Genomic DNA, 27,689 nt, shown 5'->3' with positions numbered 1-27,689 from the left:
TTAAAAAATGTCTAGGTTACAGATGTACTGGAAGCTGTTGCTTTGAATTAGAGAAAGAGAAAGAGAGAGATTTGTTTTTTTGATTATTACATGCTAACAGCCTCAGATTTCCAGCATAGAACTTTGAACACAGTGATGAAATAAATCATTGCTGATGATAAATCAAACAGTTTGTATTGAAAAAACAAATCTTGAGTGCATCCAAGGAAAAGTGATCTCTGATAATTAGGATTAAAGCTTACTGACAGAAAAAATACCATTATAATTTCCAAAACCCTGCTGTAAAGTACAAAAGAAACGAACAGCTTCACAGCAAACCTCCTCCCAAAACTGAATACTCCTCTCAATACTAAATACTTACTTATTCCTAGTGATTTAGATCCCTTTCTTGTTCCCCTCAGCAACTGTTCCAAGCCTGTCTATCCTCGAAAATTCTAACTACTCACTGTCAGCAGGAAACGTTGCCTTCACCACTGAGAAAGCAGAGAATAAATGTGCAAACTCCCTCAACTTCCTTCTGCTATGTCAAAATGTATTTTCATCCCTCCCTACCTGCTGCCTCAGAAGCATGCCTAATCCTTTGGAAGGACACCATAGTAGACTATGTTGGATCTCCTCTTTTCTACATCTTGTGTCTTCCTCTTTCTTATCCTACCCCCTCATTTTTGTGGGTACCTCCTCTAGTAGTTTTCTAAAAAAAAAGGCATATGGCAGGTAATTTTTGTTGATATTTTACAAGACTGAAAATGATTTCATACTCTTCTCCCACTGAATTGATAGATTGACTAGGTAAGGAATTCTGCGTTAAAAATACTTTTTATTCAGATTTTAGAAGGCATTCCTCCACTAATCATATACTTTCTAATATTGTTTAATTTTTTTTGCTCTGGAAGTAGAATCTTCTCCACCTGAAATGTCATGATGATATGCCTTGTATGGGTACTTTTTCAAACACTGTTCTCAGCACTTGGTAGAGCCTTTTAATCTACAAGCTCATGTCCTTTAGTTCCAATAAACATCCCTGTTTTATTTTTGATAAATTTTCTCCCCTGCATTTTCTCTAATTTTTCTTTCTAGAACTCCTATTACTTATATGTTGGATCTTTGAGATTGATGCCTGTACTATTCAGGGTTCTCCAGAGAAACAGAACCAATAGGATATAAATATAAATACACAACATACATAATATATCTATATATGTAAATATTAGGATATTTATTATAGGAATTGGCTCACATGATTATGAGAATTGGCAAGTCAGAATTTAAGAGGGCAGGCCACAAGTCAGAAACTCTGTGAAGGTCAAGTTGAATTCTCCAAGAGATGCCAAGCCACAAGTTGGAAACTGATGAAGGTGACATTGAAATCCCCAGGAGAAGTGGGCTGGCTGAAGTAGAGACAGAAATTCTTCTTTCTGGTAGCTGAAATCTTCAATTCTCACTTTTAGGCCTCCAACTGATTGGATGAAGAGACTCCTCTCATTACTGAAGGCAATCTCCTTTGTTGACAGTAGATATAATCAGCTGTAGATGCAATCAAGTGACAATTTAAGTCCATCTACAAAATACCCTCACAATAACAATCAGGCCTGTGCTTCCATGACCAAAACAGGACACCATAACCTAGCCAAAATGACACATGAAATTAACCATCATAATGCTTTGTCCATCTCATCGTTTTCTTCTACTTTATGGAAAATTTCCTGAACTTTTCCTTCCAACTCTTCTATCAATGTTTTTTATTCTAACTATTATATATTTACTTTCCTTTTTTTTTTTTAAGAGCATCTTTAGCTTCTTTCTTGAAATGTTTTACCCTTCCAGATGACTATCAACATCATCTCCTATCTATATACAACCATTCTTTTTCAGCATCCTTCGGTATTATCTCTTCTTCAGCATATGCTTTAATTGGAAAATTTTATTCTTGGCTCTGTTCTACATATAGCATCTCCCAAGATATCTCCTCTGCTTGTATGGTTTCAATTAAATATGCTGATATTTCCAAATTTGTGTCTTTAGCTTCAACCTCTCTCTCTTGAATTAAAGACTTTAACTTCCAACTCCCTGCTATATATTTGTACCAGGCTGTCCCAAAGACAGCTCAAACACCTTGTGTCTCAAACACCTCATTGCTGGCTTCAGGCACTTAACTTTCCAACCCCACAAACAACTGTCATTTCCAGAAAATACCATGAAAGTTAACACCTTTGGTAAGGCATTTCAAGGCCCAACTCAATTGTTACCTCTTCAATAAAAAGCCTTCTTTGACTTCTTCCTACCTCTAGGCAGAATGAATTCCTCCCTCTCTATATCCAAGGCACAGATCATAGCTCATAACACTTGTTCGTAAGTGTTGTTCACCAGGGCCCAATCTAATGATTGTGCTTGACTGTGCGCCTCTTGAAGGCATGGGCTATTCATCTTTGTATCAAATGAGCTCCATCTTCAATATATGCAAATGGTGGTTACTCAATAAACAGCTGCTGAATTAATTATAGTAATTTCAAATGAATGTATAATAAAACTACTTTACTATATAATCATTAAATAAGCATAGACTGTGATCAGAAACCTAACCCACTAGAAAAAAAAAATGACACAAGTCTCAAAATGCACCTGTGGATAATTTTTTTTTTAACCAAACAGTCCCAATCTTATCCAAAGACACATTCTTCATACTCACTCGCACATGGACAAATTCAGAATTTGAAAAGCTAATTCAGCTTTAAATCATCTGCTCATCCAAGCAGGCACCTGAACAGTTTTCTTCAATTACAGGACACTTTTCTGTTTTGTTTTGTTTTGTTTTGTTTTGGGGGGGGGACTTTTTGTTTGGGATAACCAAAAACAAAACAAAAAAGACAGAGATTTCTCTAGAATGTATCACCCATATAAAAATGTTGGTAATGGGTAGCTAACAATCATGACCTATGCCAACTCACTGGCAATTTTTACCAGACATGTTAAGTGATTAAAGAGTCAAGAAAAGAAACATACCCCTGAAACCTAACTAGAGGATTGTTACTAAGGGCATTACAAGGTTGAATAAAGAATGTTTATCCATATGCAGTGATTTAAGTGTTGTGGGGTTTTTTAGTTTTGGTTTGATTTTTTTTTCCAAACTCTGCCCTAATGCCAAATCTTATATTTTTTTCTTTTTCCTGTTGAACTGATGCTATGTTAAGATATAAGCACAAACATCTCATAAGTGTTTTAAATCTATCCAATTGTTTAAGAAGGCATACGTGCTGAGCAAATGAAGCCAAAACATTAGAGCTAGGAATTTTGATGAAGATAATAATTGCTTACAGACCAGCTTGTTTTAACTTGCTGAACAAAGAATACAATTTTATACCACATTTTCATCACAGGCTTTTTCTCTGATAATCTCTACTATAATGAGCACTTTAAAAAGAGAGATTATCTACAGATTAAGGAGCAGGGAAGTTATCAATTAGATTCCATCATCTTCAGATTTACCCTTCTATTTACTCAAACTTTACAGTAACAAATAATTTTTTTGCTGGCTTAAACACTGATTCAAATCTTTACAAGCCATTTGTTTAGTGTGCACAGCATAAATCTAGAGATGAGGACACCCAGTTTAACTTCTAATGCTGCCCTGAATGGTTCCATAGCCTTGGATAGCTCAATAATTTCTTTGTGTCTCAGCTTACTTCTAGTTCATTCCTGTATAGATCTTTCTCACATCTGATAACTGCAGTCAGGCTGTATCCCTATGTTGGGAGTTGCTCCCTCACTCCTACCACTCAATTATTTCCATCACTTGTAGATCCCGTCATTAAATATTTGACCAATATTCATTAAAGGCCTAAACCTTACAGGCAATGCCATGAGGCGGGGGATAAACTCAGTCTCTAACAGGACACTAACACAAGTTTCCTGACAGAAAGGACTGTCTTAGTCATCTTGCTTGTCTCACCCAGACTCTTTGGATCTCCTATTCTCCATTTCCTCTGTGATATACAGCTATAAATCTTAGAAATTAAGGTTGGTTGGATTCACAGGATTGGGTTATGGTAGACATTCAGTGATTAGAAGATTACAGGGCCAGGCAGTCCAGTAATCAACATGGTTTCCAGACAGAGATAAGTTGTGGAAGAAACAAAAATCACCAATTCACATGACCAAGATATCTGTGAGTGGTACCAGTGGTGACCCTAGGTTTGCTGAATCTGTTTTTCCTTACAAACCCAGCCTCTAAAACAGATCTTTTTGGATCTCAATAAGCTATGTTGACTTCGAATTTCCCTTGAAGCAGGGAGTTGTTCAGCTAAGCTCATAAGCCTTCAGCATCAGTGTGTAAAAGCAGGGTCATGTCTTCCAGCTAAATCTGAAATCTTGTAAAAAGGAAGGGTGGGTGGGAAGTGAGAGACCTATGTTGTCAGGAAGTGTTCAGGGGTCAGATTCTAATAGCGGACCTTAAATTTAAGACTCCAAGCTCCGGTCATTTGCTCATTCTTTCCCACCTGTGGTAGTTCAACACTGTTCTGTACCCCAGAAAAGGCCATGTTCTTTTAATCCATTCCTGTGGGTGCAGACCTATTGTGGGTGGGACCTTTTGATTAGATTATTTCAGTTGAGGCTTGCCCCCGGGTGGGTCTTAATCCCCTTACTGGAGCCCTTAATAAGAGATAAAATTAAGAGAAAGAGAGGAACACAAGAAAAAGCCCCAGAGAAGCCAGAAACTGGAAGCAATGAAAGCTGGGAGAAAAGGACCTGAAGACATCGCCAAGTGCCTTGCCATGTGACAGAGGAGCCCCAGGTGCTGGCAGCCTGTCTTCAGAGTCTAGTTGATGCCTTGAGTTGGATATTTTCATGGTCTAAGAATTGTAAATTTAAATTAATAAATCACCATTGTAAAAGCCAGTCCATTTCTGGTGTATTGCATTTGGGCAGCTTTAAAAAAACAAAAACCACCTACCCACCCCACTGGTATTTTGTGTGACAATCACCTCTCCTTTTTGTCTCTGCTCTGGTCCTTGCCATTCAGAAGTAATCGGGTTCTGATCTATGGCATCATTCTGATCTTGGGTCACAGATCAGTTCCCAATCTGAAATGCCTATTTGGCTCCAGATTCCTGGTCCACACCAGATCGCAAACTAACTGTATTCTCTTGCCATTTGTTCCCATGCCATTCATTTCAGTCTCATTACTGCTTCTGTTCCTGATTTCCCATTCATTGCTGCCTTTAATTCTCATGCTGGCCAGAACCATGGAATCTTTTTTTGGCTCATTCTGGCAAGACAAAGGAGTTAAGTAGTCAACAGTTTATTTAACAACGCTATGCAGAAAGGACCTAAATTTGTTCACAATTAACTGTAGTATGTACAAGAAGTTATCTTTCTAGACCTCAGGTTTCCCATCTTTAAGTTAATACATTTGCCACCACATTCTCTCACAGATATATTTATAGTTAATTAAAATGACATGCATTCTGGGATTATAATAAAGCTGTAATACATTCCTGCATTCCTAACTGTATAACGAGTATTTAAAAATCTAGAAATGAAGTGGCTTCCTAATAGAAATAAAATTTTTGAGTAATTTATTTTTCAAATATAGTATGTACTTCACTTCACAAAATATTCCTGAAATGTTATATAAAAAGAAAAATATTGTAAGTGAATTAAGTAGAGCATACTTTTCCAAAGAAACTCACTTCTAGGCTCTTTTTCTTTTGGAGAAGGATTTTAGAAATATTAACAATTATCCTGTAATTTATAAGTTTTATAATTTCAGATGTAATTTCATTGAACTTTCTGAAAGAGACATCTGAACAATCTTATGGGAAAGGAATATTCCAAGTACATTTTATTGGACTTACTCACATTAAGGCTTTGAATTTTCCACTAGTGAATTACTACAAGAGATGCATTTTCCTTAATTTAAAGATCCTAGAATTTTCATTGTTTTAGTATGAAAGAATAGATTCTAAAGTGCTATATAAAGTATGCTTCTAAAATTTAAAAGACTTAAAGGAGATTCCTCATCCCAATTCCTAGGAAATACTGTATCTGGAAAGCGAACACAGAAGCAAATAGTTTCCTGGAATTGTGCCAAGTCTACATGTCAAATGTCTGGCAGGAAATGCTGTCAGAGGGCCTAAATAAACAGACTATAATCTTATTTAAATAAAACAAAAAAACAAAAAACCTTCTTTGGTTTTTTACAAAGCAAACAAACTGAGTTTAACTAGCATCACAAACACATTAAGCAGAAAAAGGCATTGAGAATTTTTAAATAATGGTACCTATGGAATCTGTGACATTTAAGTGGTCTTTCACTTTTAAGACATAAGACCCTCACTGCTCAGCAAGCACGTACTCAATACATGCTTGTTAAAATGTTGCAGCAAATCAAATCTTATCTTCCCATTAATTTTCATCATGATGTTGGTGAAGTTTTCTTTTCTCATGAGAAATTTTCATGTAGTAGCAGCTCTCAATATTTAGCATTATGCAATGGTGATACTTTCTTGCATTTATGTAGCAATTATTTGTTCAAACTATTTTACATCCACTATCTTAATTTTTGTACTAACATCTCATTTTATAAGTGCTAGCACTGATGCTCAGACAGGTTAAATAATTTGGTTGTAATCACAGATTAAATTAGTCAGAGGACCAGTCCTAGAACCAATTAGTCTGAAATATTTTCTAATCCATTTCCTTGTGTCCCCACTATGTATCAAAAAATTGATCTGGAAAGCCCACTAATATACATATTAAATAATCTTTCTATCTCACTTTACTTTTATGTTCTTTGACTGGAAAAGGCGGATGAAGATCTAGGTGCTGACTCAGAACCTCTACTGCCAACCAAAGACCTCTTCTGCCTTGCATAGGCCTCATCAGCCTATTTCCGCCCCCTGTCTCTACCACTAGCCACTGTACTATTCAGCTTGATCCTAACCAGCCATCTTCTCTTCCTCTTTTCTCACACTGGAAACATCCTCTGCCCCACCCAACTTATACTCAGTCTTGCCCATTCCGCAATGGGGAGTAAAATTTCCCCTGGCCCAAGGAACAAAACAATAGGAAAGGTGGCATACCTCTCTACATAGCACTCCTCACCCTTGTAGTCAAGGCACCCCACATAACAATTTTAGACACTTCAACTCCAGGGTCCCTCCCCATGTTCCACAACCAGCAGCCATTACTTCCAATTGCCACCCAATCTGTTCCTTCTTCCCAAAACAGGACATAATTGCCTTAGTTACTTTTGGGCCTTAAGGAAAAAAAGTAAGTTGCATGAAGGCCATTTTATGTTCTCAACACAAAAAATGTGAAGGGGTAGTACATAATTGGAGCAAAGAGTCACAAAACTGAGGAATACAAATATATTGATTGTAAAAAGTATATTTTAAATAATCACCCTATAGCTTAAAATTATTAAAATATGGTACACCTATAATTATATTTAAGTAAATTTAGTACCAGCCAGAAAATATAACTAAAGTTAAGAGTTTTCTCTAGAACTGGTACAAAACTAACCTTGGATATTTGACTTCCACCCCACCTGTTCGAGCTTCCTGCAGAGGAAATATTTTCTAACACCTAGTACAGTGTTGGGACAGAGCAGAGGCTTAATAAATGACAGCTGAACAAACAAATATTGATGGAAGGAATAAATAAAATTTTATCTTAAAAGAATGTATAAAGTGAATTTTAAGAGATAAGAGTTACGTTTTAAAAGTTGGGAAAGGTTTACAATTTGAAAGGAACAGGAAGACTAATATATTAATAAAAAGCTACTGGGGGCTGAGACCCTACTCAGGATCCCCTGACCCAGCTCCATCCACCTACCTGGGAGCTAATACCCAGCCAGACCATCCAGTACAACAGAAGTTCAGCCATTTCCAGGAGCACTGCTAAGCAAGAAAAGGAAGATGAAGTAAAATATATACACTACTTTTATAACCAAATATAACCTTGTCCCATGCAATGGGTTGGCTTAAACAATGGGAATTTACTGACTCACAGTTTTGAGGCTAAGAGGAAGTCTAAATCAATGCATCATTAACGTGATGCCCTCTTTCTGAAGACTAGCATTCTCGGGAATGCTGCTGGTGATCCCTGGTCCTTGGCTCTCTGTCACACAGCAAATGCACATGGCGGCCCCTCTTGGCCTCTCCTTTCTCTTCTGAGTTCTGTTGACTTTCGGCTTCTTTCTTCCTGTGGCTTTCTATCTGTCTGAATCTCATTCTGTTTATAATGGACTCAATTAATAGGATTAAGACCCATCTACTTGAGTTGGGCCATACTTTAAATGAAGTAACCTCATCGGAAGATCCTACTTACAATGGGTTCACACCCACAGGAATGGATTAAGTGTATGTTCTAGTTTGCTAATGCTACTGGAATGCAAAACACCAGAGAAGGTTTGGCTATTATAAAAGGGGGTTTAATAATCCAAAGGATAAGATGGCCGATTCAAGAAATGCCTTCACGGTTTTAACGTTGAATGTAAATGGATTAAACTCCCCAATTAAAAGATATAGATTCGCAGAATGGATCAAAAAAAATGAACCATCAATATGTTGGATACAAGAGACTCATCTTAGACACAGGGACACAAAGAAACTGAAAGTGAAAGGATGGAAAAAAATATTTCATACAAGCTACAGCCAAAAGAAAGCAGGTGTAGCAATATTAATCTCAGATAAAATAGACTTCAAATGCAGGGATGTTTTGAGAGACAAAGAAGGCCACTACATACTAATAAAAGGGGCAATTCAGCAAGAAGAAATAACAATCGTAAATGTCTATGCACCCAATCAAGGTGCCACAAAATACATGAGAGAAACATTGGCAAAACTAAAGGAAGCAATTGATGTTTCCACAATAATTGTGGGAGACTTCAACACATCACTCTCTCCTATAGATAGATCAAACAGACAGAAGACCAATAAGGAAATTGAAAACCTAAACAATCTGATAAATGAATTAGATTTAACAGACATCTACAGGACATTACATCCCAAATCACCAGGATACACATACTTTTCTAGTGCTCACGGAACTTTCTCCAGAATAGATCATATGCTGGGACATAAAACAAGCCTCAATAAATTTAAAAAGATTGAAATTATTCAAAGCACATTCTCTGACCACAATGGAATACAATTAGAAGTCAATAACCATCAGAGACTTAGAAAATTCACAAATACCTGGAGGTTAAACAACACACTCCTAAACAATCAGTGGGTTAAAGAAGAAATAGCAAGAGAAATTGCTAAATATATAGAGACGAATGAAAATGAGAACACAACATACCAAAACCTATGGGATGCAGCAAAAGCAGTGCTAAGGGGGAAATTTATAGCACTAAACGCATATATTAAAAAGGAAGAAAGAGCCAAAATCAAAGAACTAATGGATCAACTGAAGAAGCTAGAAAATGAACAGCAAACCAACCCTAAACCAAGTACAAGAAAAGAAATAACAAGGATTAAAGCAGAAATAAATGACATAGAGAACAAAAAAACAATAGAAAGGATAAATATCACCAAAAGTTGGTTCTTTGAGAAGATCAACAAGATTGACAAGCCCCTAGCTAGACTGACAAAATCAAAAAGAGAGAAGACCCATATAAACAAAATAATGAATGAAAAAGGTGACATAACTGCAGATCCTGAAGAAATTAAAAAAATTATAAGAGGATATTATGAACAACTGTATGGCAACAAACTGGATAATGTAGAAGAAATGGACAATTTCCTGGAAACATATGAACAACCTAGACTGACCAGAGAAGAAATAGAAGACCTCAACCAACCCATCACAAGCAAAGAGATCCAATCAGTCATCAAAAATCTTCCCACAAATAAATGCCCAGGGCCAGATGGCTTCACAGGGGAATTCTACCAAACTTTCCAGAAAGAACTGACACCAATCTTACTCAAACTCTTTCAAAACATTGAAAAAAATGGAACACTACCTAACTCATTTTATGAAGCTAACATCAATCTAATACCAAAACCAGGCAAAGATGCTACAAAAAAGGAAAACTACCGGCCAATCTCCCTAATGAATATAGATGCAAAAATCCTCAACAAAATACTTGCAAATTGAATCCAAAGACACATTAAAAAAATCATACACCATGACCAAGTGGGGTTCATTCCAGGCATGCAAGGATGGTTCAACATGAGAAAAACAATCAATGTATTACAACACATTAAAAACTCAAAAGGGAAAAATCAATTGATCATCTCAATAGATGCTGAAAAAGCATTTGACAAAATCCAACATCCCTTTTTGATAAAAACACTTCAAAAGGTAGGAATTGAAGGAAACTTCCTCAACATGATAAAGAGCATATATGAAAAACCCACAGCCAGCATAGTACTCAATGGTGAGAGACTGAAAGCCTTCCCTCTAAGATCAGGAACAAGACAAGGATGCCCGCTGTCACCACTGTTATTCAACATTGTGCTGGAAGTGCTAGCCAGGGCAATCCGGCAAGACAAAGAAATAAAAGGCATCCAAATTGGAAAAGAAGAAGTAAAACTGTCATTGTTTGCAGATGATATGATCTTATATCTAGAAAACCCTGAGAAATCAACGATACACCTACTAGAGCTAATAAACAAATTTAGCAAAGTAGCGGGATACAAGATTAATGCACATAAGTCAGTAATGTTTCTATATGCTAGAAATGAACAAACTGAAGAGACACTCAAGAAAAAGATACCATTTTCAATAGCAACTAAAAAAATCAAGTACCTAGGAATAAACTTAACCAAAGATGTAAAAGACCTATACAAAGAAAACTACATAACTCTACTAAAAGAAATAGAAGGGGACCTTAAAAGATGGAAAAATATTCCATGTTCATGGATAGGAAGGCTAAATGTCATTAAGATGTCAATTCTACCCAAACTCATCTACAGATTCAATGCAATCCCAATCAAAATTCCAACAACCTACTTTGCAGACTTGGAAAAGCTAGTTATCAAATTTATTTGGAAAGGGAAGATGCCTCGAATTGCTAAAGACACTCTAAAAAAAGAAAAACGAAGTGGGAGGACTTACACTCCCTGACTTTGAAGCTTATTATCAAGCCACAGTTGCCAAAACAGCATGGTACTGGCACAAAGATAGACATATAGATCAATGGAATCGAATTGAGAATTCAGAGATAGACCCTCAGATCTATGGCCGACTGATCTTTGATAAGGCCCCCAAAGTCACCGAACTGAGCCATAATGGTCTTTTCAACAAATGGGGCTGGGAGAGTTGGATATCCATATCCAAAAGAATGAAAGAGGACCCCTACCTCACCCCCTACACAAAAATTAACTCAAAATGGACCAAAGATCTCAATATAAAAGAAAGTACCATAAAACTCCTAGAAGATAATGTAGGAAAACATCTTCAAGACCTTGTATTAGGAGGCCACTTCCTAGACTTTACACCCAAAGCACAAGCAACAAAAGAGAAAATAGATAAATGGGAACTCCTCAAGCTTAGAAGTTTCTGCACCTCAAAGGAATTTCTCAAAAAGGTAAAGAGGCAGCCAACTCAATGGGAAAAAATTTTTGGAAACCATGTATCTGACAAAAGACTGATATCTTGCATATACAAAGAAATCCTACAACTCAATGACAATAGTACAGACAGCCCAATTATAAAATGGGCAAAAGATATGAAAAGACAGTTCTCTGAAGAGGAAATACAAATGGCCAAGAAACACATGAAAAAATGTTCAGCTTCACTAGCTATTAGAGAGATGCAAATTAAGACCACAATGAGATACCATCTAACACCGGTTAGAATGGCTGCCATTAAACAAACAGGAAACTACAAATGCTGGAGGGGATGTGGAGAAATTGGAACTCTTATTCATTGTTGGTGGGACTGTATAATGGTTCAGCCACTCTGGAAGTCAGTCTGGCAGTTCCTTAGAAAACTAGATATAGAGCTACCATTCGATCCAGCGATTGCACTTCTCGGTATATACCCGGAAGATCGGAAAGCAGTGACACGAACAGATATCTGCACGCCAATGTTCATAGCAGCATTATTCACAATTGCCAAGAGATGGAAACAACCCAAATGTCCTTCAACAGATGAGTGGATAAATAAAATGTGGTATATACACACGATGGAATACTACGCGGCAGTAAGAAGGAGCGATCTGGTGAAACATATGACAACATGGATGAACCTTGAAGACATAATGCTGAGCGAAATAAGCCAGGCACAAAAAGAGAAATATTATATGCTACCACTAATGTGAACTTTGAAAAATGTAAAACAAATGGTTTATAATGTAGAATGTAGGGGAACTAGCAGTAGAGAGCAATTAAGGAAGTGGGAACAATAATCCAAGAAGAACAGATAAGCTATTTAACGTTCTGGGGATGCCCAGAAATGACTATGGTCTGTTAATTTCTGATGGATGTAGTAGGAACAAGTTCACTGAAATGTTGCTATATTATGTAACTTTCTTGGGGTAAAGTAGGAACATGTTGGAAGTTAAGCAGTTATCTTAGGTTAGTTGTCTTTTTCTTACTCCCTTGCTATGGTCTCTTTGAAATGTTCTTTTATTGTATGTTTGTTTTCTTTTTAACTTTCTTTTTCATACAGTTGATTTGAAAAAAGAAGGGAAAGTTAAAAAAAAAAAAAAAAAGAAAAGAAAAAAGACAAACAAGGAAAAAAAAAAAAAAAGATGTAGTGCCCCCTTGAGGAGCCTGTGGAGAATGCAGGGGTATTCGCCTACCCCACCTCCATGGTTGCTAACATGACCACAGACATAGGGGACTGGTGGTTTGATGGGTTGAGCCCTCTACCATAAGTTTTACCCTTGGGAAGACGGTTGCTGCAAAGGAGAGGCTAGGCCTCCCTGTATTTGTGCCTAAGAGTCTCCTCCTGAATGCCTCTTTGTTGCTCAGATGTGGCCCTCTCTCTCTGGCTAAGCCAACTTGAAAGGTGAAATCACTGCCCTCCCCCCTACGTGGGATCAGACACCCAGGGAAGTGAATCTCCCTGGCAACGTGGAATATGACTCCCGGGGAGGAATGTAGACCCGGCATCGTGGGATGGAGAACATCTTCTTGACCAAAAGGGGGATGTGAAAGGAAATGAAATAAGCTTCAGTGGCAGAGAGATTCCAAAACGAGCCGAGAGATCACTCTGGTGGGCACTCTTACGCACACTTTAGACAACCTTTTTTAGGTTCTAAAGAATTGGGGTAGCTGGTGGTGGATACCTGAAACTATTAAACTACAACCCAGAACCCATGAATCTCGAAGACAGTTGTATAAAAATGTAGCTTATGAGGGGTGACAGTGGGATTGGGAATGCCATAAGGACCAAACTCCACTTTGTCTAGTTTATGGATGGATGTGTAGAAAAGTAGGGGAAGCAAACAAACAGACAAAGGTACCTAGTGTTCTTTTTTACTTCAATTGCTCTTTTTCACTCTAATTATTATTCTTGTTATTTTTGTGTGTGTGCTAAGGAAGGTGTCAGGGATTGATTTAGGTGATGAATGTACAACTATGTAATGGTACTGTAAACAATCGAAAGTACAATTTGTTTTGTATGACTGCGTGGTATGTGAATATATCTCAATAAAATGATGATTAAAAAAAAAAAAAAAAAAAAAAAGGAGGTTTATTTGGTTACACAATTACAGTCTTAAGGCCATAAAGTGTCCAAGGTAACACATCAGCAATCAGGTACCTTCCCTGAAGGATGGCCAATGGTGTCCGGAAAACCTCTGTTAGCTGGGAAGGCACGTGACTGGCATCTGCTCCAAAACTTCTGGTTTCAAAATGGCTTTCTCCCAGGACATTCCTCTCTAGGCTGCAGTTCCTCAAAAATGTTACTCTTAGTTGCACTTGGGCTATTTGTCCTCTCTGAGCTTCTCCAGGGCAAGAGCTGGCTTTCAGTGGCCGTCTTCAAACTGTCTCTCATCTGCAGCTCCTGTGCTCTCTTCAAAGTGTTCCTCTTGGCTGTAGCTCCTCTTCAAAATGTCACTCACTGCTGCACTGGGTTCCTTCTGTTATGTCAGCTCATTTATATGGCTCCACTGATCAACTTAGACCAACCCTGAATGGGCAGAGCAACACCTCCATGGAAATTATCCAATCAGAGTCATCACCCACAGCTGGGTGGGGTACATTCCAAAGAAACACTCAAAGAATTACAATCTAATCAACACTGATAACATCTGCCCATACAAGATTACATCAAAGATAATGGCGTTTGGGGGCATACATTCAAACTGGCACAGTATAAGACCATGTTTTACTGGGGTACATAATTCCAAGCCACCACAGGACACTTTCAGAATGGCAGAGTGAGGAAGCTGCAAATTATCTACACAATGAAACTGCACAAAATTGTCAAAAACAAATATTTGAAGATTCTGGAAATTGACCAGCGACACACAATAAATTGAGAAGCATTTATTCAAGAAAAACCACTGAAACTTGGTAAGAACTGATGAAATCTGTGTCGTCTGGGGTTGCTCCCAACCTCCCTGTTCCAGTCCCAACAAGGTAGTTCTAGTAGGACAACACAAGCCATGAAAACCAGAGGCTCTGATGTGGGAGGGGGCCAACTCAATTCGGTACTCAGAGCATTGTTGAAAACAAGTGATATTTGTGGCAAACAGAGAAGATCAATATCACAGCTGTGTGAGACTACAATACTGGTTGGGATAAGCAACAGATTAATGAGAAATTTAACAGGGAAATCTGGAGAAAATGACAACCATAGTGGACCTTATAGGCTTCCACATATCCTTAGTGGTCTGGAAAGCTGCATGCATGTGCAGTGTTACGCACATGCTCAGGAGAAACCAGAGAGGGCCCCAAATATCCACTCATCCATGGCTGCATATAAGACCTTATACACAAAGAAAATAAAAACCAGGGAAGACTTAACTGAACTTTTAATGTGTTCCCCAACCCACACAGATCCAACAGAAAAGAGTGGAAGCCTTACTAGCCCAAAATATTTAAGGATAACCTCTTACCCATCATTAGCTGATCAGCAAGCCAGAGTCAATCTCTAGAAATTCAAGCTTAAGAGTAAACACAAGAAATAATAATCATAATAATATAAACACTGAGATGAGACATCAGTGCCCACACACTGCAGGAGAGAGAGACTCTCAGAATTAGTCAAGGCAAGTCACTAAACAGATAAACAAACAAACAACGGCAACAGCAATAACCCCCAGAGGTGGGAATGGAGATCAGAATACAGAGTTTCCATATTATCTAAAACTATAGTTCATGGGCCAAATATAGCCCACCCCCTTATTGGAAGTTTTATTGGAAGATGGCCACACTTATTATGTTACATATTGCCTGTGACTGCTTTTGCACTATAGCAGTAGAGTCAATAGTTGCAACAAAGATCACCTGAACTTCAAAGCCTAAAATATTTACTATCTGGCCCTATATAGAAAAAAGTTTGCCGGCCTCTGATCTAAAAGTTTCAGTTTTCAACAAAAAATTATGATCCGTGCAAACAAATACAAGAGTGTGGCCCATACATAGAAAAAAAGATGAAATTAACAGAAACTATGAGGGGACCCAGATGTTAGACTTAGCAGAAAAAGATTTCAACAGCTATTAGAACTACACTTAAAGAACTAAACAATACCATGTTTAAAGAATGAAAGGAAAGTATGACAACAATGACTCAACAGAGAATACCAGTAAAGAGAAAGATATTTTTTATTTATTTTTATTTTTTTAAATAAATTCAAACTTACAGTAACAGTCGCAAAACAAACCCCATACACAGAACTCCAGCATACCCCAACACCCCTCTACCGACACCCCAATCTACCAACTTTAATGTTTTGTCACTTTACCATTTCTTTCTTTCCTTCCCTGTCTATCACCCATCTTCTATTGCTCTGTCTTCTGAACATATGAGAGCAAGTTGCATACAACCTTGAACAAATAATATAATTCACATATACATTTCCTATGAACAAGAATATTCATTTATGTAATCACATTAAGTGTAGTTAAGTTCAAGAAATTTAACATTGATATAAAGCTTACATCCTATATTTCATTTTTTTCTTAAGTCTTAATTGTATCCTTTTGAGCCTTTTCTCCTCTATTCCTAGATCTCATTCAGGATCATCTATGGCATTTAACTGTCATTATCTATTTAGACTGTCTGTTTTTCAATTGTGGAAACATATACAGCATAAATCTTCCCATTCCAACCCCTCCCAAGCATTCCATTTAGCGGGATTAATCACATTCACAATGTTGCAATGCCGTCACCTTCCCACCATCCATTACTAGAAATTTCCCTTCACCCCAAGAAGAAACCCTACACTCATTTCTTATTAACTCCCCATTGCCCCTTCCCCCACTTCTCATAACCCATACTCTACTTTTCATCTCTATGATCATATTCTCTGATACTTTCTTTGGGTTTACTGTGGGGCTTAGATTTAACATCTTAAGTCTATAACAATCTTGTTTTCTTTGATACCAACTTAACTTCAATAGGACACATAAACTATGTTCCTATACTTCTCCATCCCCCTACCTTTATGTAGTTCTTGTCAAAAATTACATATTTTACACTGAGTCCAAAACCACTGATTTCTCACTACACTTTATGTATTTTAGATCCTGTAGGAAGTAAACAGAGGAGTTACAAATAAAAAATACAGTAATATTGGTATTTATATTTACCATGTGATCTTTACTGGAAATCTTTATTTCTTCATGTGGTTTCAGTCAATTGTTTAGTGTCCCTTCCTTTCAGCCTGCTCAGTTCCCTTTAGCATTTCTTATAGGATTGATCTACTGGTAATGAAGTCCCTCAGCTTTTGATTATCCCGGAATGTTTTCATCTCCCCCTCATTTTTATTTTCCAGTTTTTTTTTTTTTTTAATAAATTCAAAGGTATAGGAACAGTTGCAAAAACAATACTAACCCCATACACAGAATTCCATCATACCCTGACCCCCTCCCCCGACAGCCCAATCCACCAACTTTAACATGCTGTCACATTGCTATTTCTTTCCCTCCCTCCCTCCCTCCCTCCCTATCTATCATCCATCATCTATTGCTCTGTCTTCTGAACGTATGAGAGCTAGCTGCACACACCCTTGAACAAACACTATAATTCACATATACACTTCCCATGAATAAGAACATTCTTTTATGCAATCCCATTAAGTGCAGCTAAGTACAAGAGATTCAACAATGATACAAAGCTTATATTCTATATTTCCTTTTCCTTATGTCTTAACTGTGTCCCTTTGAGCCTCCTGTCCTCCATCCTCGAATCCCATCCAGGTTCATCCTTGGCATTCAATTGTCATCTATTTAGACTGTCTTTTTTTTTTTCAATTGTGGAAACATATATACAGCCTAAATCTTCCCATTCCACCCTCTCCCTAGCCTTCCATTAGTGGGATTAATCACATTTAGAATGTTGTAATGCTCTTTCCCACCATCCTTTACTAGAAATTTCCCTTCACCTCAGACAGCAACCCTACACTCATTTCTTAACTCCCTATTGCCCCTTCCCCCATTTCTCTTAATCCATACTCTACTTTTCATCTCATGGTTATATTCCCTGATAATTTCTTTGTGTTTACTGTGGGGCTTAAAATTAACCTCTTAAATCCATAACAATCTTGTTTTTCTTTGATACCACCTTCATTTCAATAGGACACGTAAACTATGTTCCTATACTCCTCCATTCCCCCACCTTTATAAAGTTGTCTAAAATTACATATTTTACGTTGAGTTCAAAACCACTGATTTGTCATTAGAGTTTGTGTATTTTCAATCATGTAGGAAGTAAATAGTGGAGTTACAGTTCAAAAATTATTGACTTCTATTTGCATTCCATTGTGCTTGGAGAATGTGCTTTGAGTATATTCAATTTTTTTTTTTTTAATTTCTTGAGGCTTGTTTTATGTCCCAGCTTATGGTCCCTTCTGGAGAAAGATCTGTGATCACTAGAGAAAAATGAGTGTCCTGGTGATTTGAGATGTAAGGTACTATATGTCTGTTAAAATTCTCTAGATCTCTTTCTCCTTTCTTTGTCTCTCTGTTGGTAGGGCTTCCTTTAGAATCTGAAGCAGGGCAGGTCTTTTATTGGCAAAGTATCTCAACATTTGTTTGTCTGTGAAAAATTTAAGCTCTCCCTCAAATTTGAAGGAGAATTTTGCTGGATAAAGTATTCTTGGTTGGAGATTTTTCTCTCTCAGAATTTTAAATATGTAATGCCACTGCCTTCTCGCCTCCATGGTGGCCGCTGAGTAGTCTTATGTTGTTTCCTTTGTATGTGGTGAATTGCTTTTCTCTTGCTGCTTTCAGAACTTGCTCCTTCTCTTCAGTATTTGACAGTCTGATCAGAATATGTCTCGGAGTGGGTTTATTTGGATTTAGTCTATTTAGAGTTCGCTGGGCATTTATGCTTTGTGTATTTATATTGTGTATAAGGTTTGGGAAGTTTTCCCCAACAATTTCTTTGAATACTCTTTCTAGACCTTTACCCTTCTCTTCCCCTTCTGAGACACCAATGAGTCTTAAGTTTGGACGTTTTATTTTATCTATCGTATCCCTGAGATCCATTTCGATTTTTTTGATTCTTTTCTCCATTCTTTCTTTTGTTCTTTCGTTTTCCATTCTGTGGTTCTTGAGGTTGCTGAGTTGTTGTTCAACTTCCTCTAGTCTTGTACTATAGTATTCAGAATCCTTTTAATTTGGAAATAAAAGTTTATTTTATTTCCATAAGATCATCTATTTTATTTACTCTTGCAATTTCTTCTTTATGCTCTTCTAGGGTCTTCTTCATGTCCTTTATATCCTGTGCCATGCTCTGTTGTTTGTCTTTAGTTCTTGATTAATTACTCCAAGTACTGTGTCTCCTCTGATCTTATGATTTGGGTATTTGGTTTGGGTTATCAATATTGTCTGGTTTTTTCCATATGCTTTAAAATTTTCTGTTGTTTTTGGCCTCTTAGCATTTGCTTTACTTGATAGGGTTCTTTTAGGATATGTAGGATTATTCAAAGTCTAATCTTTAATTTGTCAGATCTACAGCTTGGTGTAGTACACTTTCTCTAACTAACCAGCAGATGGCATCTAAGAGTCACCTATTCCCCTCAAGTCAGTTCTCCCCAACTTTGTCTTTGTGGTGTGTGGGGATCTGATTCTTGTGGGGTCCAATTGGTGCACCAAGTTTGGGTGTGTTGTTGGTGCTGTCTGCCCTGAATGTGGGGCATGTGTCTGAGCGGTTAGGGAGGCAGGGCAGCTTTAATAATCAAACTTCCCAGGTATTCTTGGAGATTGAAGGCTGTTGCAAGAGTCCTAAACCTTCATTTCAGTCTCGCTACGGATTGTCTCTGCCGCAGATCCACAAGTTTTTGGTATTGGGGCAGGGTCCCTGGGATTTCTGGGTGGGTTGCTCTTCCCAGCCGTGACCTTCTAGGGCCTCTGCCGAGGGAAGGCTGTGCTACATCACAAGTGCATGTTGTCCCTCAAGGGAAGCCCTGGGCCTCTGGGCCATGCAGGGGCGTTCCCACCCTGCTGTAAAGACAGCTGAATGGGGTGTGTTAATTTCCCCCTTTTCACACAGCTCCGCCTTCCCAGCTCTGGGACAATTAGCTGTGGGTGCGTGGAAGGCTATTGTCCATGCCCGATATTGTGGCGTGTGCGCGGTGTTGCCAGAAACACTTCCCCGTCACACTGGGTCCCTTGGAGCGGCTTTGGGAAGATAGCTGCAAGAGGTGTGGATTTTTTCCCCTTTTGGCTCACCTCTGCCCTTCTCATTCCGAGACAACTGGCAGTGGGTGCATGAAAGGCTATCTTCCACGCCAGACACTGAGGTGTTCGCGCAGTCCTTTCCTGCCACGCTTCACTGGGTGGTTCTCACTGCCATATCTGTAGCCACTTTTGGGTTTTTTTAAAAAAGAACTAGTCCACCTCCAAACGCCAACCCATGGTTTCCCCACACTGCAGCATGGCTGCTGGACATTCAGCAGGCTTACTCACTCGTTTCAGAACGCAGACTCCCGGTTCCACCAAGTACACGGTCCCTGTGGATTTAGCAGACCTTGTCCAGCTGGTGCATTGCTGGAACTGGTGTTCTGGGTCACTTTCTGGCCTCTATCTAGTATTTTTCATGGAGGTGATTTTTGCCCTGTCTCTCCTAGCCGCCATCTTAGTTTCTCTCAAGAGAAACATATTAAAAAAACAAAACAAATAGAAATTCTGGGATTGAAAAGCACAATAACTGAAATGAAAAATTCACTCAAGTGGCTCAACAGCAGATTTGAGCTTGCAAGGAAACAAAATCAGTGAACTTGAAAACAGATCAGCAAAGATTATCCAATGTGAAGAAAGGAAAAAGAATGAATAAAAATGAGCAAGCCTCAGAGACCTGTGGGGCACCATCAAGCAGACCAATATACATGTAATGGGAATTCTTGAAAGAAATGAGAGAGAGAGAAAGGGGTAGAAAACATATTTAAAGAAAAAAGTGATAGGAAATTTCCAAAATTTAAGGAAAAACATTAAGATTGCATAAACCAATAAATAATGCCATTTTGTTGGGTTTATAGCATAGGTAGAGGCAATATAATGGCACAAGGGAGGAGGGAAGATACCAAGCTATATTGGAAAATCATGTATATATTTTGCCAGAATTAACATACTACTAATCTGAAGTAGACTGTAATAAATTAAGATGTTTGAAGTAATCCTTAGAGCAATCTCTAAGAAAACAACTCAAAAAATAGTTTAAAAAATCAACAGAAGAATTAAAGTATACACTAGAAAATATTTATTTATTCATTTATTTATTTAACACAAAAGAAAGAGGTCAAAGAGTAACCAAAGGGAAAAAAGACAGGAGTAATTGTAAATCCAACCATACCAATAATGCCATTAATGTGAGTAGTCTCAACATCCCATTCTAAAAGCAGAATTGTCAGAGTAGATTAGAAAGCAAGAACCAACTATATGCTGTCTAGAAGAGACACAACTTAGAATCAAACACATTAAGATGTTAAAAGAAAAAAGATGGAAATAAGTATGCCATGCAAACAGTAACCATAAGGTTGAGTACCTATAATAATATCAGACAAAATAGACTTGAAGAAGAAATATCACTAGAGACAAAATGGATCATATAACAGTGATAAAAGGTCACAATGTCAGGAAGATACAACAATTATAAATGTATATGATCCTAACAACAGACTCAAAACACACAAAACAAAAACTGACAGAACTGAGGAAGTAGATAATTAGACAATAATAGGTTGAGGCTTTAATACCTCACTCTCAACAACAGAAAGAACAGACAAAAAATCAGTAAAGATACAGAACAACACTGGTGACCAACTTGACCTAACTGACAACTATAGAATGAGCTACCAAACAACAGCAAAGTACACATTTTTTTAAGCACACACAGAACATTCTCCAAAATAGACCATATGCTAGGCCATATAACAAGTCTTAATAAAGTTAAAAGGACTGAAATAATACAAAGTATGTTACCTAACCACAACAGAATTAAATTAGAAATGAACAATAGAAAGAAATTTGGAGAATCCACAAATATTTGACAATTAAACAACATGCCTGCAAATAACCCATGGGTGACAGAAAAAATAACAAGGGAAATCAGAAAATGTTTTGAACTGAATGAAAAGAAAAATAAAACATATCAAAATGCGGTTAAAAGGGGGAAATTTAGGTTGTATATACGTTACTATAATAAAAAAAATTTTTAAAAATCCATGGAACTGCACAACACAAGTGAACCCTAAGTAAGACCATGGACTACAGTTAATAGTAAAATTATAAAATGTGCTTTCATCAATTTTAACAAATGCACTAAACCAAAGCAAGGTGCTAATATAGAGTGGTATATGGGAATCCTGTATTTTATGCATATTGTTCTGTAAACCCACAACTTTTCTAGTAAAATAAATAAATTTAAAAAATGTATGTGAAGTGGCTAAAACAGTGATTAGAGGGAAATTTATAGCTTTAGATGACAGTATCAGAAAAAAAGAATTCAAATCAATCATGTAGCTTGTACCTAAAGAAACTATAAAAAGTTGAAACTAAACCCAAAGCAAGCAGAAAGAAGGGAGTAATAACGACTAAGCAGAAATCAATGAAATAGAAAATAATAAAATAGAGGAAATCATTGAAACCAAAAGTTGGTTCTTGGAAAAGATATTAAAATTTGACAAAACTTCAACTAGAATGACCAAGAAAAATAAGAGAAAAAGACATAGATTACCAAAATCAGACCTTACAGAAATTAAAAGGATTATAAAGGAACATTATGAATAATTTTGTGCCAACAAATTGGACAAATTAAATGAAATGGACAAATTTTTGGAAGACACAAATTATTGAAATTGTCTCAAGAAGAAACAGAAAACCTGAATAGACCAATAATAAGTAAAAAAACTTTATTAGTAATTGTTGGGGATTGAATCATGTCCCCCACAAAAGGCATGTTCAGGTCCCAACCTCTGATCCTGTGGGTGTGGACCCACTGTAAATAGGATTTCTGGAAGCTGTTACTTCAGTTAAGGTGTGGCCTAACTGAATCCTATATACCACTCTATATTGAGTTTTAATCCACATTACTAGTGTCCTTTGTAAGCAGAATGAAATTCAGAGAGACAGAAAGAGTAGCCAAGGGGAGCAGCCAGAAGTTGGATGTTAAGGGACCCCAGAAAAGAAAGGAAAAGACACTGCCTCATGCATTGCCATGTGACAGAAAGCCAAGGAACCCCAAGATTGCTGGTCAGTTTGAAGGTACCAACCCAAGGAGGAAGCAAACCTTCCAGTCTCTGAAACTGTGAGGCAATAAATTCTTCTTATTAAGTCAACCTATTTCATGGTATTTGTTTTAGCAGCTGAGAAACTAAAACAATAATTGAAAATCTCGCTATAAAGAAAAGTACAGGCCCAGAGGGTTTCAATTTTAAAGAATAATACTAATTCCTCACAAACTCTCCCAGAAAACAGAGGAGGAGGAAACCCTTTCCAAATCGTTCTATGAGGTCAATATTACCCTGAAACCAAAAACAATGACCACAAAGAAGAAAATGAGAGATCAGAATCGCTCACAAAATCCCTCAATAACATATCAGCAAACCAAGACCAGTAACATAAAAAAGATTATACATCATGTCCAAGGGGGATTTATCCTAAGCATAAAAGAGTGGCTTAAATCCAAAAATGAATTAAAGTAATGTAACATATTAAGAGAATAAAGGACAAAAACCACATGATCATCTCAACAGATAAAGAAAAAACATTTGACAAAATTTAACATCATTCTTGATTCAAACGTTCAACAAACTAGAAATAAAAGGAAACTAACTCAACCCGATAAAAGGTGCATAAGAAAAACCTACAGCTAACACCATACTTAATGGTAAAGGATGAATGTTTTCCCCTTAAAATTGGGAACAAGGCAACGAGGTTTGCTTTTGCCACTTCAACACTGCACTGGACGTTCTAGCAGGTGTAATCAGGCAAGGAAAGGAAACCCAGACTGAAAAGGAAAAAGTTACTCTGTCTTTATTCATAGACAACTTGATTCTGTAAGGAGAAAATACTAAAAAATCCACCAAAAAAATTCCTAGTACTAATAAATGAGTTCAACAAGGTAACAGGATACAAGATTGATATGCAAAAATCATTACAATAGCAATAAGCCTTCTTTTTCTATTTGTGGAGTATTGTAGTCATAACAATAAATGATACTAATTTATTAGAAAAATCATAGATTTACAGAAAAACCATGTACAAACAACATGATTTAACATTTTGCATTTATCTTTGTTACAATTAATGAGAGAATATTATTATAATGTACTATTAGCTATAATCCATAGTTTACATTAGAGTTCACTATTTGTGTTGTATACTCCTATGGTTGTTTTTTGTTGTTGTTTTAGCAACATACATACAACCTAAAATTTCTCCTTTTAATCACATTCAGATATAAGCATACTTCAGAAATACTGCAGGTTTATTTCCAAACCACTACAATAAAGCAAATATTGCAATAAAGCAAGTCACACAAAATTTTTAGTTTCCCAGTGCATAAAAAAGTTATTTTTACACTACACTGTAATCTAGTAAGTCTGCAACAGCCTTACATCTAAAAAACAGTGTACATACTTTAATTAAAATGTGACACAGAGACACGAAGTGAGCACATGTTGTTGGAAAAATGGTGCTGATAAACTTGCTCAATGTAGGGCTGCCACAAACCTTCAACTTTTAAAAAAACACAGTATCTGCGAAATGCAATAAAGTGAAGCACAATTAAATGAGATATGTCTGTATATTAATTTAGTAGTGTCAATTTCTTTCACATTGTGCTACTGTGCCGGTTTGAATGTATTGTGTCCCCCAAATGCCATTATCTTTGTGGTCTTGTGGGACAGACATTTCGGTGCTGGTTAGATTTCCTTGGAATGTGCCCCACCGAGCTGTGGGTGATGATTTTGATGAGATGTTCCCATGGAGGCGTGGCCCCGCCCATTTGGGGTGGGCCTTGATCGGTGGAGCTATATAAATGAGCTGACTCAAAGAGAGGAAACTGAGTGCAGCTGGGAGTGATGTTTTGAAGAGGAGCAAGCTTGCTAGAGAGGAACGTCCTGGGAGAAAGCCATTTTGAGGCCAGAGCTTTGGAGCAGACGCCAGCTGCCTTCCTAGCTAGCAGAAGTTTTCCGGACGCCATTGGCCATCCTCCGGTGAAGGTACCCGATTGCTGAGGTGTTACCTTGGATGTTTTGTGGCCTTAAGACTGTAACTGTGTAGCGAAATAAATCCCCATTTTATAAAAGCCTATCCATCTCTGGTGTTTTGCATTCTGCAGCATTAGCAAACTAGAACAGCTACCATCATCACTATACACTACTGTGCTGGTTTGAAACTGTTAGGTACCCCAGGAAAGGCCATGTTCTTTTAATCCAGTCTTGTGAATGCAGACTTATTGTTGGTGGGACCTTTTGATTAGGTTGTTGCCATAGAGATGTGACCGACCCAACTGTGGGTGAGACCTTTGATTAGATTATTCTTGGAGGTGTGACCCTGCCCATTCAGGGCAGGTCTTAATTAGATCACTGGAGTCCTTAAGAGAGCTGAGAGTCCACGCAGACCCAGACTCTTGGAGACACTGGGAGATGCAGACAAAAGGATGTTGGAGATGCTAAGCTAAGAGATGAAGCTCAGAGTTTGCCCTGGAGAAGCTGAGAGAGGACCCCCAGATGCTCAGACAGAAATGCCCTGGGAGAAACAAGCAAGAATGCACAGTAGCTGAGAGAGAGGAGCCAACACAGAAGCCCAGAGACATTTTGGAGAAAGCAACTAAGACGAGAAGCTAACCCCGGGAGAGGCCCAGCAGACTCTGGCCATGTGCCTACCCATATGACAGAGGAATCCCAGATGCCATCAGCCTTTCCTCAGTGAAGGTATCCTCTTGTTGATGCCTTAGTTTGGACACATTTATGGCCTTAGAACTGTAAATCTGTAACTTAATAAACCTCCTTTATAAAAGTCAATCCATTTCTGGTATTTTGCATAATAGCAGCTTCAGCAAACAGAACAACTACTAAAACTTTTCCATCACCCCAAACAGAAACTCTGCATCAATTAAGAATTAACTCCCATTCTCTACTCCCACCCTGGCCCCTGTATTCTAGTTCCTGACTCTGCAAATTTGCTTATTCTAATTGTTTCACATCAGTGAGTTCATACAATATCTGTCCTTTAGTGTCTGGCTTATTTCATTCAACATGATATCTTCAAAGTTCATCTATGTTGACATATGTATCAGAACATCATTCCTTTTTAGAGCTGAATAATATTCCATCATGTGTTTATACCACATTTTGTTTATCCATTCATCTGTTGATGATGCTTGGGTTGCTTCCAGTTTCTGGAAATTGTGAATAATGCTGCTATGAACATCAGTGTGCCAATATCTGCTCAAGTTCCTATTTTCAATTCTTTAGGGTATATACCTAGAAGTGGGATTGCCATATCACATGGTAATTCTATACTTAATTTTCTGAGGAACTGCCAAACTTTTTTCCATAGTAGCTGCACCATTTTACAGTCCCACCAACAATGAATGAGTGCTCCTATTTCTCCACATCCTTTCCAACACTTGTTATTTTTTCATTTTTTTAATAGTAGCCATTTTAGTGAGTGTGAAATGTAATCTCCTCATAGGTTTGATTTCCATTTCCCTAATGGCTAATGATGTTGAACATATTTTCATGTGCTTTTTGGCCATTTCTTTATCTTCTTCAGAGAAATGTCTATTCAGTTCTTTTGCCCATTTTTTAATTGTGTTGTTTGTCTTTTAGCTGTTGAGTTGTAGGATTTTATATATATATTTTCTGGATATTAAACCCTTTTCAGATATGTGGTTTTCAATTATTTTCTCCCATTCTGTAAGTTGTCTTTTTACTTTAATGATGAAGTCTTTTGATGCATAAAAGATTTCAATCTTGATGGAGTCTCATTTATCTGTTTTTTTTTTTTTTTTCTTTTGTTGTTTGTGCTTTGGGTATATAGTCTAAGAAACTATTGCCTAACACAAGGTCCTGAAGATACTTCCCTATGTTTTCTTCCAAGAGTTTTATAGTCCTGGATCTTACATTTAGGTCTTTGATCCATTTTGAGCTAATTTTTTAATATGTTGTGTGGCAGGGTTCCATTCTGTTGCATGTGCACATCCAGTTTTCCAAGTATCATTTGTTGAAGAGGCTATTCTTTCTCAATTGAATGAACTCGGTGCCCTTGTCAAAAATCAATTGGCCATAAATGTGAGAGCCTATTTATGAACTCTGAATTTGATTCCATTTGTCTGTAAGTCTGTCCTTGTACAGTACTATGCTGTTTTGACCACTGAAGCTTTGTGGTAAATTTTAAAATTGGGAAGTATGAGTCTTCCAACTTTGTTCTTCTCTTTTAAGATATTTTTGGCTTTTCAAGGCCACTTACTCTTTGATATAATTTGATTATCAGCTTTTCCATTTCTTCAGTGAAGACTGTTAGAATTTTGATTGAGATTGCATTAAAAATTCTGTAAATCACTTTGGTCGACTTGACATCTTGATTATATTTAGTCTTCCAATCCATGAACATGGAATGTCCTTCTACTTATTCGGTCTTTTTAAAATTTTTTAGCAATGTTTTGTAGGGTTCTGTATATAAGTCCTTTATGTCCTTGGTTAAATTTATTCCTGGATATTTGATTCCTTTTGCTAGTGTAAAAGGAATCTTTTTCTTAATTTCCTTTTAAGATTGTTCACAACTTGTGTATAGAAACACTACTGATTTTTGTGTGTTGATCTTGTACCCTGCCATATTGCTGAACTGGTTTATTAGCTCTAGTAGCTTTGTTGTAGAGTTTTCAGGATTTTCTATACATAGGTTCACGTCATCTGCAAATAGGGAAAGTTTTACCTCTTCCTCTCCAATCTGGATGCCATTTATTTCTTTTTCTTGCCTAACTGCTTTGACTTGAACTTCCTGTTTAATGTTGATTAACAGTGGTGACACTGGGCATCCTTACTTGTTCCTGATCTTAGAGGGAAAGTTTTCAGTCTTTCACCATTGAGTATGATATTAGCTGTGAGTTTTTCA

The 27,689-nt window shown here is 37.3% G+C and overlaps 1 long non-coding RNA gene across 1 annotated transcript in view; it reads right to left on the bottom strand.

The window, feature by feature from the left end:
* Positions 1 to 1,236: 1,236 nt before the first annotated feature.
* LOC119538695 overlaps positions 1,237 to 27,689 on the bottom strand; it is a 31,688-nt gene continuing 5,235 nt past the window's right edge. Inside the window, exons 3-4 of the long non-coding RNA XR_005217625.1 lie at positions 7,834 to 7,895; positions 1,237 to 1,524 (exon numbers count right to left, since the gene is read on the bottom strand). This is a non-coding gene — a long non-coding RNA (uncharacterized LOC119538695). The remainder of the gene's footprint in view (positions 1,525 to 7,833; positions 7,896 to 27,689) is intronic.

This window comes from Choloepus didactylus, chromosome 6 (assembly GCF_015220235.1).
Source record: "Choloepus didactylus isolate mChoDid1 chromosome 6, mChoDid1.pri, whole genome shotgun sequence".
In the NCBI taxonomy this organism is placed as follows: Eukaryota; Metazoa; Chordata; class Mammalia; order Pilosa; family Megalonychidae; genus Choloepus; species Choloepus didactylus.
The sequence above is the reverse complement of the archived record's forward strand: the minus strand, read 5'-3'. Positions and strand labels throughout refer to the sequence as shown.